This window comes from Balaenoptera borealis (genome assembly GCF_965194805.1).
Source record: "Balaenoptera borealis genome assembly, chromosome: 19".
Taxonomy (NCBI): domain Eukaryota; kingdom Metazoa; phylum Chordata; class Mammalia; order Artiodactyla; family Balaenopteridae; genus Balaenoptera; species Balaenoptera borealis.
Window position 1 is genome coordinate 30,477,691 of NC_138878.1, and position 18,140 is coordinate 30,495,830.

At 41.3% G+C, this 18,140-nt stretch overlaps 1 long non-coding RNA gene across 1 annotated transcript in view; it reads left to right on the forward strand.

Annotated features, from left to right (window-relative positions):
- The first annotated feature begins 3,521 nt into the window (after positions 1–3,521).
- LOC309616280 overlaps positions 3,522–18,140 on the forward strand; it is a 34,976-nt gene continuing 20,357 nt past the window's right edge. Inside the window, exon 1 of the long non-coding RNA XR_014237409.1 lies at positions 3,522–4,297. This is a non-coding gene — a long non-coding RNA (uncharacterized lncRNA). The remainder of the gene's footprint in view (positions 4,298–18,140) is intronic.

Below are 18,140 nucleotides of genomic sequence, written 5' to 3' on the forward strand. Positions count from 1 at the left end.
TGCTGGTGGGAAGGAAGGAGGAGGGATTCGTGTTCTTGGTTTTTTAATCCCCAGAAAAATGTCCCTCTGCTGATGTTCCTGTGTCTCCTCACATCAAGAGTCTGTCAATCTGAACCCTCTAGCGTCTGAGCTATCTGTATCCAGCCTTTGGAAATACTTCACTGTTTACTGACATGTCTGTCAGCTTCTCTTTTCTCCCCCCTTGCATGTGTTTTGTTTTTAATTTGACCCCAAAGCATTTTAATTTGAAATCAAATGGATATGTTTGCAAATAAATGATGACATAACACGTTTGAAAGACCGGACTGGGGAGCTGGGATTAGAGTATCAGCGGGGAAGTGTGGGTGTGATTCTGTAGAATGCAAGTGAGTGAAGGGGCTATGGAGACAGCATGTTACTGGAAATGACCCTTCTTTTTGGCCATCGAAACCTCAGAAACTGAAGAGGATTCTTTTGAGGATCTGGCAACTGGGGTAAAGAGCAGGGAAGAAGGAAGGACAAGAAGTAGAGCCTGCAAATTGACTGCAGAGCGTTCCTTTTGCTTCAGCGGAGCCTGATGTCTTTTAGGGAGGGAGCAGGAGAGATGGGGCCTCCTCAGCTGGCCTGAAGCCCTGCTTTTTCCCCGGGGGTAGGAAACTTGCAGTGGGCCAGGAAACAGGCCTGGGCTTTCAGCTGGGGATCAGGAAGTTTGGGGCCTCTTTCTGCAGCTTTCTGGGCATAGGCCAAGCTCTGGTAACTGCTTTCAATTTTTTTTTTTCTTTTCTTAATACAATTCTGTTTTTCTCCCTCCTCCCACCTAATGGAAATTCACCCTGCAAAATAGGACAGTGTCTGGTAAGAAGCTGCTCACAGTATACACCCTCAGGACTCCTGGAAAAAGTTCTCAGCTGGTGGTGAGGTTTTGAGGCAGGGTGGTGCTTATTTCACCAGCTCCTGAGGGGTGAAACTCACTCAGCTTCTTACCAAATCAAGTGAAGGAGACTCCAGGTCCTTAGAAGTTCAGAAAACAGGGTGGTTTGTCTTACTTCCTTCTGGGATGGTGTAAAATGCTTGTTTAATTAAATTCAAGATCCCTGAGGGTTTTCAAAACTGGATTCTTCATCCACCTCCAGCTGTGGCAGGCATGCAGCAATTTGCCAGGAAGTTAATCTGTAACAGGAAATAGGACCCAGTTTCTTTGAAAAGACATTCCAATTGTGCCACTGGGGCCCAGTATCACTCATCTGTCTCCCTCTGAGGCTCAAGTGCCTGGTGAAAGTGGCCAGAATTATGTTTACTCAAATGAGCTTTAAACTCTTTAAAGACAGTGTCTGCATAGACTTGGCCCATAACTTGAAAGCCATTGCTCTGGCCCACTTCCAAAACTACTGGAAGAGGAGGAGTTTGTTTACTCGTCACCTTTCTATCTACCTATCCCTCCATCTCTATTCATCCATCCATCCATCCATTCAACCTCCCAATCTATCTGTCATCTGTCTGTTTGTCTGACTATCTATTTACCTACATATTTACCTTCCTACCTACCTATGCATTCAGCTCTTCCCTTGGATTTTTCAGTTATATGAGGCAATAAGCTTCCCATTTCAAACCAAATTCATTCATGAAGCAAATATTTATTGAGTTTCTACTCTTCTCTATCACTCAATCATTTATTCCTTGCTTTATCCATCCATTAATCCAGCAGTTACTGGAAGACTACTCTGTGCCAAACTCCTTATTGCTAATAAAATGTTGAAGTGTGCCTAGTGGGAGCACAGCCTGGAGCAGGGTGGTTCAGAGAGATCTTTCCAGCCTAGGTGAGACCCATGTGGAGCCTTTAAGAGTAAGTAGGAATTGGCTAGAGAAAGAGGATGAGTGTTTCAGGAGAAGGGGAACGTAGGAGCCAAGATTGGAGGCTACATCAGGCATGATGGGCAGTGTTGTGGGAGCCTGAAGGGCACATCACACAGTGACAGGGAGGTGAGGCTTAATAACTAAAAGGATCAGATCACGAAGGGCCTTATGCTTCATACTTAGAGGCTGAGAGTTCATCCTAATGGTGATGAGGAGTCCACTGAAGGACTTTAGGTAGAGGAATAATGCCAGAATGTCAGTTACTTTTGACTGCTTTGTATCTTGCCTTCGGGTAACAAATCCCATCTTTTCCCTTTGGGGAACACTTTTCTTACCCACTCTCAGTTTACATGACTTGCTGATCCCATTCTCGGGCTCAAGGCTGAGCGCTGTATGTGCCTGGTCGAATTGACTAATTCAAGGAAGGGCATCTGACCCAAACCAGTCTTCCTGGAGACTTTCTGTTGACACAACTAGGAAAGAAGTATTCACTTTCTTTTGGAGTTAATAAAATTGCAGGATTTTAGCTTGGAGCCTCTTAATGGCAATCTTCCCACCACTGGGGAGGGTCTGCTTGAGAATGAAGCCGCAGCAGATAGTGGAGCTGAGAGGAGAGACATATTCCCAATGAACTTGTTTGCGCAACTGGATCCAGCCATGCCAGAAGCTGTTACCACCCCTAGAAGATTTACACAAGCCAATAAATACTCAGTTTTGTTTTTTTTTTTTTTCTGAGAGTGGTTTAAATTTGTTTCCTTCATTTTCAAAGAGTTATGAGTAAATCAGACCAACTCAGATTTATACTTTAGGTAGAGTAACTTGGTAGCTTGTTGAAGAATGGAGTTGAGAGGGATAAGGCTAGAAGTAGAAACACCAGTTAGGAGACAATTGCCTGACCTAGGAAAAATATATCACGTAGCTATTACTATTAATACCTATTTTGCAACCAGCCACAAAATCTCAGTGGCACACAAACATAAGCTTTTTCTTTGAACTCACGTGTCTATGAGTCACTATGATTCAGGTGATCAAGGCTACCTGAGGAGTGTTCACATGACAAATAGCAGGAGCACAAAAGGCTGAGTCCAACTGCACAGCCATGGTCATGTCCTCTATTATTCCATTGCCCACAGCAAGTCACATGGCCAAAACCAACATCAACAAGGGAGGGAAGTGCCCTTTTCTCATGGAGGGTGAGGGAGTAAATATTTGCTAAACAATAATCTACTCTGACACAAAAAGGAGAGTGAAGAGGACAAATTCAAGCAATATTTAGGGGATAGAATCAACCAGTTTTGGTGGTTGATTTTACATAGGGGTGGAAGCAGAGAGAGAAGTCAAGGTTTCTGCTTGGGTGATGGGGCCGTTGATGGTGCCACCACGTAAGGAAGGGATTCTGGGAGGAAGGGCATGTTTAGAGGGAAGATCAGGAGTTGAGTTTTGGAAGGGTTGAGTTTGAGATGCTAACAGGACAAAATAAAAATAATTCTAAGCTTGGTGATGGATGTTATCTAGACTTACTGTGGTGATCATTTTGCAATATACACAAATACTGAATCATTATGTTGTACACCTGAAAGTAATATAAAGTTATATGTCAATTATACCTCAATAAAAAACAAAAACAAAAACAAAACAAAACAAAAACAAACAAACAAACAAAAACAAAACAACAACAACAAAAATAATAATAATAGCAACCAGTTATATCACTCTTACTGTGTCCAGACATTGTTCTAAATGCTTTACATATAGGACTCGTTTAATCCTTTGAACCACTCCATCTTCTTTTTGCAGATTAAAACACGGAGGAGTTAAGTAATTTACCCCAGTTCTTTCAGCTCTCAAAGACAGAGCTGGAACATGTACTAGGCAGTTTGGCTCCAGAGGGTGAGACTTGGGGAACTCATTTGGGAGTTGTGGGGATCCTCTTGGACCCCCCAGAATTGGCATAAAGATTATTTTAAAGTGAAAACATTTGAGCACAGAAGATGCAGAAACAAATCTTTTACAAATTTCCCTTAGCTGCCTGAAATTACGAAATACAGCTGCCTTTAAAGCCCCTCTGAGGGAGTTTCCTGCGAATTTAGCTGCTAAGAAGACAGAGTGTCCATTCTCATTAGCATCAAAAAGCCCAACAGAACCTTCCATACTCTCCCATTGAAGCCCTAAAAATCCCCCTTTTGTTAAATTGGTATGTATACACCTTTCCTTGGGGCTATTCCAAGAGTTGGATTCCGTTACTGGGAGCTCCCACAGGCTTGTGTGAAAATAAATCCTGTCTTTTCTCTTGTTAATCTTTTTTTTCTCAGTTAAATTATCAGGCCCCCAACTGCTGGACGAGAGCTAGAAGAGGAAAAGTTTTCTTCCCAACACTTTTGGCAATAAGGATGGGATGGTTGGGATTCCCCACTCTCTGGAGACTCCTACTAAGATCCCAGGACCTCTGACAATGCCAGCAAAGGTAAACTTTATTTTACCAGTCAGAATCTTGGATCTCTGCCAGGGTCCGGACGAGCAAGGACAGTAGGAGTCTTTCCTTGCCTTTTCAAAAAAGATTTTCCAAATTTTAGATTTACAGAAGAAAACTTTTGTTTAAAACCAGTTCTTTGGGTACTGGGACTCTTGTTATAGGTAGCTATTATGTCTGTCTCTTGCGCTACTGTTTTGTGTTGTGATGTCTAGAAGTGTTTGTTTCCTGAGAACTTGGCTTTGGAAGTTGAAAAGAGCATTCTCTCTGGTTTTCCACCTGCTGGGGGGTGTGATCTGCTGCCAACCATTAGGTGGCAGGCCCTGAGAATCTGTAGTCAGCTGGCCAGAAATGTGGGTAGCCTGGGTACCCCATCTGCAGCTGGTGTCCCACTTACCATTACCAGCTCTCAGGGGATTCATCTAAGTCTAAATTCTAAAGGGCCTCATCCTATAAGGACCCTTGTCTCTTTCTCCACTGCCTTTGTTCATCACCTATGGCAATGGAGAGCCTTACTTCCTTTCTCTTGGCTACCTTTGAGTATGAGGGTTGTTGTGTCTTCTGTGCCCCCTTTGGGGATGAGTTTTGCCCCCATAGTTAAGCCATAAAAATGCTTATGGTCTGAGTCACAGTTGAAATGAGTATACTTTCTGAAGCTGGATGATAATCTAGCATCTTTGTTTGGAAGATACCTCTTGGGCTAGAAATTCTCCTTCCGGTTTTGGTTTTGAGGCCTCTCTGTTGTTGGTGTTGAGGCCTCTCTGTTCTCCCTACTTGATTCTGTTCCTCTCATGGGAACTTTTCAGTAGATTGAACTCTTTTCTTCTTAAACCCTCACTGACTGTATGCTCTGCAACCATGGCACTAACTCTGTCTGCTTCCTTTCTTGTTGGCTTGACTTTTCTAAGGATAATTTAGAACGTCAGTGGTGCCTTTGAGAAAAGTTAAATCTTCCAAGCTGGATTTTCTAAGATTTTTTGCTTTCTATGTCAGCCCTTCAACTCCCTATAGTCACTGGAAATTTAGGTTCCCCCCCTGGCCCTCCTCAGGGGCTCTCAAGGGACTCAGGGACCCTCAAAAGCAAGCACACGAGGCTGAAAAAGAAGAAATAGACTAATTGTAAACAAAATTTAGTCCACAGCCTCCATAAGATTATACATCAGGAAAAAAGGAAAAATCTTAAAAGTCTCCTCCACAAATACTGGATAAAGCTTTAGCCCTCATACTGAGGAGGCAACAACTTGTTCCATCTGTCAGAAACACAATTCAGATAAAAATATAAAGTGGGACAAAGATGAGAACCAACCTTTATATATAAACTAGTGAATTTTGTATTATTGTATGTCTTAGTTTGGGCTGCTATAACAAGATATCATAGACTTGGGAGGCTTAAACAGCGAATACTTATTTCTCACAGCGCTGGAGGCTGGACACCCAACATAAGGGTGCCAGCGTGTTAGGGTTGTGGTGAGAGCCAGTTTTCTGGCTTGTGGGCTTCTCTCTGTATTTTCACATGGTAAAGAAAGAAGAAAAAGAAAGAAAGAAAGATAGGAAGGAAGGAAGGAAGGGAGGAAAGGAGGGGAAATAAAGACAGGGAATTCCCTGGCAGTCCAGTGGTTAGGGCTTGGCACTTTTGTTGCCGAGGGCCTGGGGTTCAATCCCTGGTCGGAGAACTAGAATGGGGAGAGAGAGAGAGAGCGCGAGAGAGCACCCTCTCGTGTTTCTTCTTATAAGGACACTAATCCCATTCATGAGGGCTCCATCCTCATGCCTTAATTATCTCCCAAAGGCCCTCATCTCCAAATATCATCACGTTGGGAATTAGAGTTTCAACATGTGAATTTTGGGGGACATAAACATTCAATCTACAGTCCTGTATTTATGCCTGATTCATGGCTAAAAATGCAAATGAAACCTATCTCTATTTGCAGCTGCCTCTATGTATATGAATGTATGTTATGTATCTGATATTTTCCTACCTCTGGATAGTATTACCAAATTAACAAAGGAGATTTATTTTAATTGACTTTTAGAGAAAATAAGCACTTATATAAATTAAATATCACTCAAACTCTCAGAAATGTGGGAACTGGACTTCCCTGGTGGCACAGTGGTTAAGATTCTGCCTGCCAATGCAGGGGACACAGGTTCGAGCCCTGGTCCAGGAAGATCCCACATGCCGTGGAGCAACTAAGCCCGTGTGCCACAACTACTGAGCCTGCACTCTAGAGCCCACGAGCCACAACTACTGAGCCCGTGTGCCACAACTACTGAAGCCCGTGCACCTAGAGCCTGTGCTCCACAACAAGAGAAGCCACTGCAGTGAGAAGTCCGCGCACTGCAACGAAGAGTAGCCCCAGCTTGCCGCAACAAGAGAAAGCCCACATGTAGCAATGAAGACCCAACACAGCCAAAAATAAATAAATAAGTAGATAAATAAAAAAAATAAAAAAAAAGAAAAAAGAAATGTGGGAACTAACCCAAATGATCTTCAAATTCACATGATTTGGGTAAACCTTTGTTAAATAAGACTAGTCTAATATTACTGGTTTAATAAAAACCTTCTTTGCCTACAATCATACATTTTTATTCTACTTGGATTTTCTAGTCGAAGCTATTATTATATTTACTAGATGTTTAAGATTATAAAACTTATACATTTGATTCTAATCAAATTAAGTCATTACTCTGGCTAACTTTATTTCAACAATGATTATGTTTTATAATAAACCTGTCAAAATAGTCTCCAAAATCTTTTTTGCTTACTTGCCACCTTAAAGCTTTACTAAGTTAAATGATAGATATTCATTAAATATCTAGATCACTTCTAAATAAGATAAAATACTGAAACATTAAGTACTGAACATAAGGTTATATACTTTTGACTTCTTATTTTTACATAAAGACTACAGATGCTTGGACCTGTTAATAAACATGTTCTTTTGCCCACTGGGAAATTGTGCTATGAGGAAGCATATGTCTCTTGAAATTGTGAGATGGTATATTCATAATTTTTCTTATCAACTACAGAATGTTGGTATATCACAGACAGTTCACAATTGTCTCTTTCCTAGTTTTCTCTGGAAAATAAAGATTACTAAGGGTTGAAAATTATAATCAATATATGTAAGTGGAACTAATAGAAATAATAAGAGCAGAGGAAAAAACTCTACGCAAAATGTGCCAGGAAAGTAGGATATGTTTTTGATAAGAAAAAGTATACAATGTATTAAGGATATGTTTTTGTTAAGGAAAAGAGAGAGTAATTTTGTCCTGAGTTAGTTGATTCAAGGTTGTTTAAAGGTTGCTCCAGAATGAGAAAGAGGAAGATGTAGGACAAGAACTAGATGGGTCTAGAAAGTTGTAAAGGGTCTGTGAGAGAGAAAGAGAGAGAGAGAGAGAGACTATTTAATCTCATATGGTCAAGCTGGATAAGATTAAATTGATTTATTATAAGATTTTTAAATGAGCTTTAATATCAGTAGTGTACTAATGCAAAACTAGAGTGTGATTTTTCTCTCTCTTAAAAAGACAAAATGTGTTGGATTTTTGGCCTATTTTTAATAAGAGATTGTAAAAGGTTTTCTCTACCTTTTGAATAATCCACCTAGGAAACAAGGATTTTGAATCTTACCACAATAATTTCCTGTGTTGTCTTTATCATGCCCTCAGTTATTTAAGAGAAATGATTCTGGGCTTCCCTGGTGGCACAGTGGCTGGGAATCTGCCTGCCAATGCAGGGGACACGGGTTCGGACCCTGGTCCAGGAAGATCCCACATGCCGTGGAGTGGCTGAGCCCATGCACCACAGCCGCTGAGCCTGTGCTCTGGAGCCCGCGAGCCACAACTGCTGAGCCTGCGTGCCGCGATTACTGAGGCCCACGTGCCTAGAGCCCGTGCTCCACAACAAGAGGGGCCACCGCAATGAGAGGCCCGCACGCCACAGTGGGGGGTGGTCCCTGCTCGTTCCAACTAGAGAAAGCCTGTGTGCAGCAACGAAGACCCAACGCAGCCAAAAATAAATAAATAAATAAATTTATTAACAAAACAAACAAAAAAAAGAGAAACAGTTCTTCTCACTTTTTATAAGAGCTGAGTTTTTTTTTTTACAACCTTGCTACCTCCTGTATTTACTTTCGAAATCTTTCATTGTTATTTCAGTTCAATTGACAATTAAGTATTGTCGCACAGTCACCTGTGCTCCTGGGTTTAAACCCTTTGACATTTTTGACAACTTTCCAAAATCAAATTCTACATGAAGTCTTCTTGACCTCGAACTGACCTTGAGATTTTGCAGAAGGCTCCTAGAACATCTCAAAGGGTTTGTTTTCTCACTTTGTAAAGAGAGAGATGTTAAACTAATTAGGCTTATTTGACGTGTTAAATTGCATGAAAAGCGTTGTCAAATGAGAAGTGATACTTAACCTTCCCTAGGCTATATCTGTATGGCTAAATATTGTTAATGTAACTACTTCTGAAATTGTATGAAACTCCTGGAAATTTTTCAGTGCCCTCAATGTCCATGATATATACTGGTATAATGTTAACAGTCATAATTCCAGTTATTACTTAAAAAGTTGTATGTCACTGAAACAGTCAGATTTCTTTTGTGAAATTGTGTTATTTTTATAGTAAACTTTCATCAAATTTTTAACCATGGTCATTTTAAGCCTTTTATTATTCATGAATAGTTATTGCTTTACTCTGATGCTTACCTGAAAGCTCTTACAAACAGCTACAAGCCAGAATGCTTCATCTTCAACAAAAGGGACTGACTCAGGCCCATACAAAGGACTATGGCATGTACTCTGGGGTATAGGCTTCTGATGGTATTAATAACTTCGAGATGATACCACTGGATTGGGTAAAGAACTCTAGTTGAAACTGCTACTAGATCAAGTAGAACAAGAATTAATTACATGGGACACATGAAGAATGACTATAATTTTTATGACTAAAAATTGTAAAATTTTTTATAATTTTTAGATTTATTTTAATTTTATTATATTTTATAAAATAAATAAATTTTATACATTTATTTATAAATATATAAATTTATAATTTTATATATTTATTTAAAATTTAAATTTATTTTAAATAAAAAAATATATTTATTTTTTATATTTATATTTTTATTTATTGTAAAAATTGTATAATTTTTATAAAATTTTTTAAATTTATGACTAAATTTTTATAATTTTGGGGGGAACATTGCTGGTTCTTTAATGTTATATCTTCTGGATATAAGGAACCCCTTTCTTTTTTCTCTTAGGGTATCTATAACTTACAACAATTTAGTATATTAAATGTTTTTAAACAAAACTGAAACATTTATCTTTTTCCCCCTTCTTGCTCCTTCCAGAATTCAGATACCCTTATTGAATATTCTTATTTTCATGGCAATATCATTATTTGCATAAGTTAAATAAGAACCTGTCTTCCTTTTAACAGTATATAGCTGGAAAAATTGGTTATATAACCAAGGTTTCGACTGGAATGCCATATTTGAGAATGATGTACATAGAATCAAATATTGCCAGACAGTTTTAAGGAAATAAAGTTGACTTTATGGAGCCATTGCTTACAAAGCTCTCTTGGAAGAACTGGCCTATTCTCTGAATTACAGGATTCCCAGCCTTACAGGTGAGTAAGGAAAGTCACTTTCTGGAAGACGCAGGAAACTTAGGATATTCTGGGGACCTTGAGAAGAGAGGATTTCATCTAAATCTATAGGCAGTGTAGATAGTTGATGGCAAGTTCTTGGCTTGCTTCCTAGTCCCAAGTACACTTTTAAAAATCCAATCTGAGATTCTTTATGAGAAGTTCCAGCAAAGAGAACTTTAAAAGACCTATGTAGTCAGTTACGATTCTTGCTGTACTTATGTAAATAAGCAGGCCAAATGCAATGAAACCAGACTTATTTTGCAATCAAGAATAATCTTACTTTGATTATCTTTGATGAAAATAGGTGACTGTAGGGAGAAATTACGTTTCTATGGAAAACTATAACCCACCCTTGAGGGTTTTCAGATTCTAGTCTTGTTCCTTGTCTTTGAGCTACTTTTCATCTTTTTGTAAACTGGATCTTGCTGTCTTGTTCGTTTTGTCAGTAATGAACACTTCCAATTTTTCTCCCACCCTCCTGACTTGACATCACTGAGAACAAAAACTGTCCTTTTCCGGAAACACTGAAAGTGGAAGTTGGCTTGATAGAACTTCAAAGGATCTATCACAACAGGGCAGGGCACCCAGAGTTTTTGTATCATTTTTGTATCTGGTCTTCAAAGATAGTGTTGCATGGAATTCACCTTGGGAAAGGCTAGTTTGATGGATTATAATTTCCCTTCCTCCTCAAGTCTCTGTGTTTCTCTGATTCTTCTGCTTAAGGATTCTCACAGTTTTCTTCGTTATCTCCTCAAAGTTCTTGAATCTTAAGAACTTTGGATTTACAGGGAGAAATGCTTCCCAAGGTCTGACCATAAGATGAGTCTCCCAGTCAAGGAGAGCACTGAGTTCAGTGTCTCATGTGTAGTCAAGTCTCAGAATAAGTTTATTGAATACTGAATGGATTTTCATCTGGCTGGTGTAGAGGAGGAAAAAAAATTTGTTTCCCTCTACCTATCTTAGGTTTATTGGCTAGGGTCCTGCCAATTAGACTAACAAAAGATACATTAATAAGGGAAAAATAAACAATTGTTTATTAATGTGTACATCATGCACTCAGTGCATGAATAACTCAAAGGAGTGGTTAGAACTTGGGCTTATCTAGCATTTTAACAAAAGATACATAATTTTGTAGAGAAGTGACAAGACAAAGAAAAGGACTGATCTTCTAGGGGTAGTAAATTGTGGGAAGGCAAATATATGAGGAAACCAATGGTAGATAAGGCTTAGTTAGTGAGGTTTGTTTGTATAGACTTTTTCTCAGGGCTGTCTGTCTCTGATGATAAGGTTGTTATTCCCTTCTTGGTAGGGGAGGTGGGTGGGGGAGACCTTCAGGATGGGAATTTGTGTTCTGCTTTCTGTTAGACAAAAGGAGGGCAGAGAGCTTATCCTGTGTCTTTTTGTTAATTAACTTTGGCTCAAAATAATTCTTATGCCAGAGTGGCATATTTTGAGGTGGCATACTGTGAACCCCTTCACTGGGGCAGGAGGGCAGGGTTCTACCTGGAGGCAAGGGGATAAGCTACAATGTAAACTCTAATAAATTTACTTATTTATTTTGGTTGCGTTGTGTCTTCGTTGCTGTGCGCAAGCTTTCTCTAGTTGCAGCGAAGGGGGGCTACTCTTCGTGGCAGTGCGTGGGCTTCTCATTGCGGTGGCTTCTCTTGTTGCAGAGCACGGGCTCTAGGCATGTGGGCTTCAGCAGTTGCGGCTCACAGGCTCGGTGGCTGTGGCTCACGGGCTCTAGAGTGCAGGCTCAGTAGCTGTGGCGCACGGGCTTAGTTGCTCCGTGGCATGTGGGATCTTCCCGGACCAGGGCTCGAACCCGTGTCCCCTGCATTGGTAGGTGGATTCTTAACCACTGTGCCACCAGAGAAGTCCCTACAATGTGAACTCTATAAGGGAAAAAGCCTATAATAGTGCCTGACACATATTAAGTGATCAATAAGTATGTTTTTTGTTTTTTTAAATTACTTGTTGAATAAATGAATGGGCTGACATATCTACTTGAATGTGCTAAAGGCACATTAACCTTAATTTGCCCAAACCAAACTCATGCTCCTCTCATCCCCTGCTCCCCTAAATCTGTTTCTCTGCCAGTGTTCCCTGTCATGGGAAACAGCACCACTATCCATCCTGCTGCTCAAACTAGAGCCTGAAGTCATCCTTGATGCATCCCATCCTTCGCCATCCTCCCACTTCTAATTGACCACCAAGCCCAGTTATTCTCTTTATATCCTTTGACTCCGTCTTCTTTATTCCACTTCTGCCACTATTACCTAGACCAAGTCACCATTCTCTCTTGCCTGTACTACATTAGTAGCCTTTGAACGAGTCTTTTATGAAGCTATGGCCCAGTTGCAATCATTCTTCCTCCTTCAACCAGCGGGATCTTTTCAAAACACACATCTGATCACCTACCACTACCTGATCCCAACAGAACAAAACAAAACAAAACAAGCTTTCTTCAATGGTTTTCACAGAGATCAAAATTCTTATGTGGTCAGCAAGACCCTATAAAGACAGTGCTTCAGTTACCCCTCCAGCCTCACATTCCTATTTTTTACATATTAGCTACACAGAACTTCTTTCACTTCTTCAGATGCATCCCATTTCCTCTTGAGATCTTGCATGTGCTCCTCCCCGGCCTTTTTGACATTGTAACTCTGGCCCTTCCCTCATGGTTTAGTCCATTCTCACATCCCCTGGGAAGCCTTCCCTAACCTCTGTGCCAAGTCGATTCTCCATGAACCTGACCTTTGTAGCACTGTCGCAGTTGTCACTTCACTTTCATTTATGAGATCTGATGTCAGTCTCCCAAGCTAGGTCTCCATGACGGCAAACACTTTTCTATCATCTAAAAGGGGGCTTATCCTGCGGTAGCATATCCTGTGGTAGCACTCAATAAATATTTGATAGATGCATGGATAGACTTTTAAAATACTTTGAACAGAGGTTTAATGCACGTATGGAAAAGTGAACATACCATATGTGTTCAATGAATTTCCACGAAGTGATGGATAGACTTGTAAAAAGTTTCTTTTCAGGTTTTGGATTGTTAAACTTAGCGGAAGAGAAATGTTGTCTAAAGCTAGCTATAGCAAGTGAGCACTAGAGGGCGACAGAGACAAAGGAATGAAGACTCAGCTCTACCAGGCTGTGATCCAGGAGAGCAGTGGGTGCTCTGCAGTTTCTCAGAGGTGCAAAGGATTCTGGGAAATTCTATGGCCAACCAGACGTGTCTCTGGAGGCCAGAGGCCAAAGAAGCCTCCTTTGAGATGCTGAGCAAGCAGGGAGATGCCTTATTATTGCTGTTGTTTAACTGTGCTTGTCAGTACCCTTTAGGTACAAGGATAGCACATGTGGATAATCTTAGTAATACCCAGAGATGTCAAGGAGACAGAGATATGTCCCAGCAGTCACATAAAAGAGGGTCTCAAAGAACTGGAATGAGCTGCAACAATGACCTGGCCATCTTGTCACCCCTGAAGAGTGGGCATCTGCTCCTCCTTAATCTTGTGATGCTGTTGGACTCATGACTCTTCTGTCTCTGCTTCTTTTTCCAATGGTTCTCCCTCTATTTTTGACTTCCAGCTACTTCCTCTGCACTTCTGCTGCCTTTCTCCAGCCCTCCACCCCCAATTACCTTACACCAAACTCTGTTGTGAGCTGCTGACTAGTAGTGACCAGGTAGTGATCAAGTAATCATCCACCATCCATCTGGTTGTAAGTGACCTTGTGTCCAGCCTGCTATAACCAGCAGTGTGGACAGGGTACAAGCCCATACAGCACTAACCACCACAACTTTATGGAAGGAATCCCCCCTGGCCTCTCTCTCAGGAGGAGGGCAAGTGCTGACTTACTCTCCAAAACGCTTGACAATGAATTAAAAGCACTACCAACCCATTAGCAACACAGCTAAGCAGTCTCAGGCTTCACTTCCTTTAATCATTAATCTTATTGGTTACTGAGTATACTCTACCCTCCATTCATTCTGGTCTAAAGGACTATGAGGCTGACACTTTTGTTTGAGTCTAGATTAGGCCACTTGCAAACTGGGTGTCTTTGTGATCTCGGGTGGCCTCGGCCTGCCGCAGCTTGAAACAGGATTTCGGTTCCCCAGCCAGAGTTTAAAGTCAGGCTGTGGCTGTGAGAGCACTGAATCCTAGTCGCTAGACCGTGACAGCTAGTGGCCAGCTGTGTAGAAATGAATTTCCACAGAGAGATGGAAAGTAGTGAAACAAGTAAAGTGTTTATTAGAGGAAAAAGAGCACCTGTGAATCGGCACACAGGGTGGGCTCAGAGAGAAAGTCACGCCCTCGTGGTAGTTTGAATCACTTTTATGGGGCATTTCTTCAGGGTTTCCTTTGGCCAATCATCTTGCTTTGCCTGGTTCTGAGTCTGTATTTGGTTTATCTCAGGGTCCTCCCCTGTGTGTGTGAGCATCTCTTAGCCGAGATGGATTCTAGTGAAGAGGCCTATGGGTAGGTTGACATCACTCCCTTTTTGACCTCCAAGGAGCCTTTCTGAACATGTATAGTCGGGAAGGTCTCCTTGACCTCAAGAATGAGAAATATGTGGTCTCTTATCTGGGCAGAGCTCAGCTCCTCCTCCTCTTCATCTTGGAGTTATCTGCCCACAGGGAACAAACTCCAGCTGCTCAGCCTGGGGCCCATCTATCTCCTGCCTCACTTGGGCAAGTCACTTAACCTCTCTGAGCCTCAGTTTCCATTTCTGTACAATGGGGGTGATCATTACCTTCCTTAAGATTAAGGTGAGAGCTCTTTTCAAGTTGTAGAACACTGGATCAGGGTCTCTCAACCTCAGCTGTACATCAGAACCACTGTGGTGCTTTAAAAACATACAGATGGGGCTTCTCTGGTGGCGCAGTGGTTGAGAATCTGCCTGCCAATGCAGGGGACACGGGTTCGAGACCTGGTCTGGGAAGATCCCACATGCAGCAGAGCCACTAGGCCCGTGAGCCACAATTACTGAGCCTGCGCGTCTGGAGCCTGTGCTCCGCAACAAGAGAGGCCGCGATAGTGAGAGGCCTGCGCACCGCGATGAAGAGTGGCCCCCACTTGCTGCAACAAGAGAAAGCCCTTGCACAGAAATGAAGACCCAACACAGCCATAAATAAATAAATAAATAAATTAAAAAACAAAACAAAACAAAAAACCCCAAAAACATACAGATGTCCAGTCCCTACCTCTAGAAATGCTGACTTAGAGGTCTGGTTTGATGCTTGAGTTTAAAATACTCAATAAGTGATTTCATTGCACATGCTAAGTTAAGAATCTTTGCACTTCACAAAAGATAGATGGTATTTTTATTATCTAGTACAACCGAAGAGCTGAGGCATGACTCCTGGCCACTCAACTATCCCCTGGTCATCATTCTTGGCAGAAATTGGCCTGCATTAAAGTACACGATTGCATCAGGTACCCTGCTCTGGAGCATATAGACAAAGACTCCTTGAGGCCAATGACCTTAGGCAGGATGAAAGTCATGGGTAGGGCATGTCAGTGATGAAGTGGTGTATACCCCTAAGAGCAGACATTTACAGCTCAGGTGAGTTGAGGTCCAAGTTCAGGGCATACCTGTGGAGGGAACAATAACTCTAGGGAAAGTCAAGCTGAATGAAGGCGAGTTCAGGCCCTTCTTCTCTTGGGAAGGAGGAGTTTCAACATCTAAAGCCCCACCACCATGTCCTTTCTAATGAGCTGGCTCAGAAAAACCTGATTTCTACCCGTGAAAACACAGATTAAACAAAAATCAATTCCAATTTAAATGCATTCCAACCTTTCATATTATAGTTGTAGAGCTAATTGCTCTGAATTGTCATATGCTGTAAGGCAGAAAGACATCATTAAAGTACTAAAAATTCTTTCCATGAAATGGATTTGTGCCAGAGAGAGAAGGCCACTGATGAGTTCTTCTTAAGTAGGTTGTTTTGGATATGGATATATTTTTTAGGTATCTTTGGGAAAAACTCTCAAATCTGCAAGAGGGGACACTTTGTTGGAGCTTGCATAAGTTCTTAACAAACAGTGATTGCAGGGGGTCTGTGCTTTGGAGGGTTCATTGATCCATCCCTTCATTCATTCTTCTTTCATTAATTCCTTTTTTTTAATTGATGGCTATTCTGTGCTTACCATATGCCAGGCTTTGTGGTGACCCTGGGGATCCAGTTGTGAGCAAAAGAAGACATAATTTCATTCTTTATGGTGTTTATAGCCTAGTAGGGATGCTAATCAAATAAATGTGTGAAATTCCAACTGTGACCAATACCTTGGAACCAAAAACGGGGGAGTTTGACTGAGGGATGTCAGGGAAAGTTTGCTCTGAGAAAAGCTTTGTGTGTGTTGAGATCTCCAGATCTCAAGGATGAGGAGGTGTTAACCATGTGGAGGGGTCAGCATGTGCAAAGGCCCTGTGGTGGAAGGATGTTCGACTACTGGGAGTAGAAGGTCAGTGTTCCTGGAGCTCAGAGAGAGACAGGCATGGGTGCGAGATGAGATTGGAGAGAGAATGAGAGGCCACACTGTGCTGGACATTAGGCCACAGTTATGCTGCTGGTCTTTATCTTGAGAGCAGTAAGGACCCAATGACACGGCTTTCATTAACATGGGGTGTGATGGAGGAGGATGTGAGCGCTATGACCACAATGAGGTGAGACCAGTTAGGAGGTTATCAACTGTCCCTGGGCAGGAGATGGGGACTCCCTAGGAGGCTAGACCAAACAGAGACCGATTCCCTGCTCAGAGCAGACTGGGTGCTTCTCCCAAGGCTGGGCATGTTGGCAGTTAGTCCCTCTGGGGGCTGGGGGACCACATACACTGGACAATGCCTCCTCCTTGCCTGTGTTCTTCACTGCATCTAGGGATTGCACAGCAAGTCTGCACCAGCTCCTCCTGCCTCAAAGAGGAGTGAGAAGAGAATGTGCTTTTAGCAACTGTATTTGCTTTTGTGCTTTTAGAATTCATCTGAAGTTGCTGAAGACATCCTGGTGGATGTGAGCCAAAGCATTTGAATAACAGCCTGGAACTCATGAGATGAGCCCAAATAAGACAGACTCACTTACTTTTTCTTTTTCCAAGTATGCGTGCAATTCACTTATTAAAAATCATCCATGTGGGAATTCCCTGGTGATCCAGGGGTTAGGACTCCACGCTTTCACTGCCGAGGGCCCGGGTTCGATCCCCGGTTGGGGAACTAAGATCCCACAAGCAGCATGGCATGGCCAAAACAAACAAACAAACAAAACAGAACAAATAATAAAACCACCTACTAAGAGATATTAGGTGAAAATTTAGAAACACGATGTGATTGGCCATATTTTAATCTACATTAGTTTCTTTTGTTTGTAGCATTAAAAAAATACTTTACTGAGCTATAATTCACATACTATAAAGTTTGCTCTTTTAAAGGGTTCCATTCAGTGGTTTTTAGTATATTCATAGGGTTGCGCAAATATCTATTTAAAAAATAGTGCCAATTTTTCCTTTCATTAAAAAATTTTGTTTATTTAGTTTACAAACTTTCTACTATAGAAAATTTCAAACTTCTGTATAAGTTGAGACTAGTAGATGAAGCTCCTAGTACTTAATATTCTTTTATTTAAACAAACGGTTTGTTTGGAAGGCAGCTATGCTCACAGCTATACCACCAGCACTGCACACAAGAGGTTTGTTTGAATCAGAATCCAAGCAAAGTTCATATATTGTCTGTGGTTGATGTATCTCTTGTCTCTTTAATTTACAGGTTCCTCCTCTCTCTTTTTTCCTTTGCAATTTATTCGTTGAAGAAATTGCGTTATTTACTCTATCGAATTTCCCTAAAGTATTTATTTATTTAAAAAATGTTTATTTTTAGTATCAGGCCAAAGTAGAAGGGAGAACAGAGTTTGGAGCATGGATTTTGGAGACTCATGTGTATCTTGGTTCAGTTCTGGCTCCACCCCTTTCTTGGTGTGGCCCCGAAAAACAAATCCTCTCCCTCAGTGGGCAAAGAAGGGACATGATCTTGAAGACTAAGTTGGATAATGCATGGAAAGTGCATGGCACACAGAAGGTGCTCAATAAATCCTCCTCCTCTTCTTTTTATTTATTTTTATAATTTATAATGTAATTTATGTTATTTATATTTATCACATTATACTATATTATATTAT